The following is a 3,553-nucleotide window of genomic DNA, read 5'->3' on the forward strand; positions in this document are numbered from 1 at the left end:
GATGTGACTTTGAGTGTCAGCAATCAGAATGAAATATGGCCGGCTTGTTGCTCGAAACGACGACAGCACATGCAGTGCTGACAACAGCGAAAAAAGGAACAAATATAGAAAAATTACGTATACGCCTGTGCTTGTTTGTGCGAGGATATGCCTAGGATTCAAAAGACTGACAGCAACAGCAAAAAGCGAGGCACACAATTCGTGATGAGAGTGTCAGTGTGCGGCTCTGAAATTGAAATGCAGCTTTGGGTTTCAATAGCCAGCGCATTGTCTTGCAGAGCTCAGCAGAGCAGAGAACTGACCCAGTTAAGTGTCGGGTGCACATGCAGTACACAGAGGAGTGGCAAATGTGGCATAAACTGTACACTATGGGCAGCTGTATTAACTGTCGACTGTGTCACGTTTGCACGCTGATTTGTTGTTACTTTCAAATTGGATAATTACTAAATAGTTTGCTTATTTTTATTGTAATGGGCGAGACGATAAATGTAATAGCTGCCATTAGAGCCAGCAGCTTCCGTGCTACGTATGAGCAGCAGGCAGCATTCAGCTGCTCTCAGCTCTTGTGTTTGTGCTTTGCATGCTGGCACTCATTAAAAGCAGCGCCTGTGCAGCTCCCCTCAGTGTTCAGATCTCAGACCAAATTGCAGTTACGTGCGGAGCACCACATCGCCAGGGCCCGATCCCGAGGCCGAACCCGAACCCTCGCGTCGGTGCTTGCAGGCTGCTAACATCATGCTATGCTTTAATGGCTTCGATACCAATCTGCAAAATTGAATTGAAATCAATTGCCAGCGCTTGCAGCGACAACAGCAACATCAAGAGCAGCAGCAACAAGAACAACTACAACTTGGCTTGGACATGCACATCGAGCGCAGCGCTGTTGCTCGATTGATTGATAAACTGGCATTGCGGGGCCATTGACATATTTGCCATAAACAATTTGACATGGGGCTCGGGCTCGCCAGAGCGCTTAGTTCCTGTCACTCTGTTGTATATCATTGCATTGATTGATAGCACACCTGCCAAAGGCTACAACTGACACTATCGCGACTTGTACTCTTGTAGTTTGTTTAGGCCCATTACCACTACCACTCTCGGCTATTTGATTAGTTGTGGCGCAGGCAAGCGAGTGAGCGATTCAGCTGGCGGGCAATCGCAGTTTAGTGCCTTGCCGAATTACGTTTATTAAGTTAAAAGGTTGGCTTTGAAAAAAAAGTTTCACGTGGCACTTGGCCGAAAAAATTGCGGCTTATTGAAAAAGTTTGCATGCAGACAAGTGTAAGACAAAGTCTGTCTCAAAGGCCAGACAGTTTGGCAAAGTCATGTGCAGAATTTCGCTTTCTTTTTATTTGGCTTCTTTCGTTTGAGTTGCAACTTCATCACTTGAATTTAAGTTTCGGAGACAAGTGCCACGCCCCAGACAGCCCAACCAAACCCAACCCAGCCCAGCCCAGTTACTTGACGCAAATTGCTCAGCTCCTTTCAAAATGCAAAACGTCAACTCAACGGCGCTTCATTAAGCAAATGACCCACGGGTCGCATGATTAATATTAAAGCTTTGTGCGCAATGCTCCACATTTTTTCGAGCATCATTAATGATGCTGCCCGCCTAACAACTAAGACCTGCTCCACTTTTTCCCTAACAAAATTATTTTCACACACTTGCCAAGCGCTTCATTACACACTTTGAAATATGCTCAAGCGCATACTGATGCGTGTGTGTGTGTGTGTGTGCCACCCACTTCATTGCCCACTTGACTTACACTTGAATTGCGACTGCAATGAAGTCCATGAATGCCAACACACACACACACACACACATGCATAGTTTCGAGCGCCACTTAGTTTGCTAGATTTGCCAGCAATAATATAGAATAGTACACATCCGCATATCGCACACGTGCCATGGCAACTACCCACTGTAGTCAAGGTGCTAAAATTCTCAAAGCAATTCGCATGCTTAGTTCGTTTTTTTTAATGCGAAGCATACCTTAGAAATAGATGGGAGCATATAATGAATTGGAGTGCAGGAACTTTCACATCAATTTTAAGGATCAACAGAATAGTTTAGACCAATAGACGAAAATTATAAGCAGAGCTGCTCAATTATATTTACGATGGCTAATCAATTCAATTATTTATGCAAATTATTTATTATTCATGTATAAATATATTGCTTGAACGTAAGTTTAAGTTCGAATGAGTTAGAATATTTTTGTATTTCTTCAAAAGAAATTAAACATTAAAATAATACAAAAATTAGACTACTTGATTATACATTTTTTTTAGTTCTTTTTCATTATTTTAAATTAAATCTTTGTATCTTTATAACCCCAAAGTATCTATTCATTTATTCAAGATTACGCTATAAATAAAAACAATTTAATTACTATTTAACAACTGTTGATGAATGAGTACAAGAATTTCACAAGTCAAATAGGCATTTAATTTATTGAAACGTTTGAGTTTTGACAATAATTGTGACAAATTTGTTTGGTACTCCATGTCTTGCTTACCCAAATCATGGCAACTTCTTACCGTAATTTATTTATTAAGATCTATTTACTTTCATTCAAGCTGACGCCTGACAACTGTTGTCATTTAACAGCTGGGCAGGCACAGAAGCAGCAGCAACATGAACAGCAACAGCAAGAGCAAGAAAAGTTTTAAAATTTTTGGCACTTGCTCGTGTGGCTTTTAATGCGTCTCTATGGTGTCATTGCTGCGTGTTGGCTGCTTTTAGCTGTCTTTGAAACTTTTGGCCATAAATCCAAAAGACGCAAAACAAGTTGAAAATTTGTGTGTAATTCGGTTTTCGTGGTTTGCTCCGGCTTGGTTAACATTTAAGATTTCCACAGATTGTGTAGTCAACATAAATTTAAATATTTGCTGCACTCGTAATTGCTTAAGCTTAAATGTGCCGCAATCGCTTGCGACGGCGCTAAGCAAACAGATTGGAAAAGCTGACGCCGACTTAAAGTTGGCCAAAACGCAAATAAAGCGCAGCTGAATTGTTAGTGGAACTTTTTGTTGTTATTGTTGTTTTTGTTGTTTGTGCAAGTGCAAACAAACAATGCTCTCAGCAGACTAATTATTTTAGTGGCAGCTCCATTTCCATTTGGCATTTGCCGACCTAAGGCTGAGTCGCTGCTGCCAAAAGCGGGAAACTAATCAAAATATTTTCGCAACTTTCCATTATGAAGTGAAAAGTTTTTGGCAAGACGCGCAGAGCAGCGCAGCAGACGCGGCTGCTGCTGCTGCTTTGGCTTGTCTACGTTTGCATTTGCATGAACAATGAAAAGCAAATATTTTGACGATATTGACATTCATCTGCATACCGAGCAGACAGTGTCCCAGTTCGCTTCCCGCTTCCCGCGTCCCGCCCAAGCTCAACTGACGACTGTGTTTGCCGAGCGGCATTCAATTAAGACAAATTATGAGCGTCCAACTCGCATTTCAATAGCTTTTACTTTGAGTGGACAAACTCAAACTCAAGCTCAACTCAAGTGCTGACAATTTTCTGCAGCGCTGTGCGTTTTTTTTTTTGTCT

The sequence above is a fragment of the Drosophila busckii genome, chromosome 3R, assembly GCF_011750605.1.
Source record: "Drosophila busckii strain San Diego stock center, stock number 13000-0081.31 chromosome 3R, ASM1175060v1, whole genome shotgun sequence".
NCBI lineage: Eukaryota > Metazoa > Arthropoda > Insecta > Diptera > Drosophilidae > Drosophila > Drosophila busckii.